Source organism: Penaeus monodon, chromosome 19, assembly GCF_015228065.2.
Source record: "Penaeus monodon isolate SGIC_2016 chromosome 19, NSTDA_Pmon_1, whole genome shotgun sequence".
Classification (NCBI taxonomy): domain Eukaryota; kingdom Metazoa; phylum Arthropoda; class Malacostraca; order Decapoda; family Penaeidae; genus Penaeus; species Penaeus monodon.
In genome coordinates this window covers 35,377,976-35,378,273 of record NC_051404.1, presented here as the reverse complement: position 1 = coordinate 35,378,273, position 298 = coordinate 35,377,976, and the positions used below count along the sequence as shown (strand labels likewise).

The 298-nt window shown below is 33.9% G+C and overlaps 1 protein-coding gene across 1 annotated transcript in view; it reads left to right on the top strand.

Moving 5' to 3' along the window:
• LOC119585400 (monomeric sarcosine oxidase-like) overlaps nucleotides 1–298 on the top strand; it is a 21,767-nt gene that overhangs the window by 17,734 nt on the left and 3,735 nt on the right. The window lies entirely within an intron of this gene.

Here is a 298-nt window from a genome sequence, read left to right as displayed (position 1 = left end):
GAAGCAGAAAGAGAGAGAAATCTTGCTTGTGTATATTTTATTCGTAACACATTACTTCACACCAACATTGCGATATATTATTTTAAAGACTCCCGTTCATTATTCTTACGAAAGGATAAATTAATCTTACGAACAATCACTGTCTTGCAAGAACTGTTTAGTAAGAATGAGGTAAAGGTCGAGGCGTTAAGGTTAAATTATATGAAAAGGTCAAATTAGGTGAAAAGGTTAAAGAGGGTAATAAAATACAAGGGTCAGACATCTGGAGAAGTTACAGAGGTTCAATGGTATCATTCTG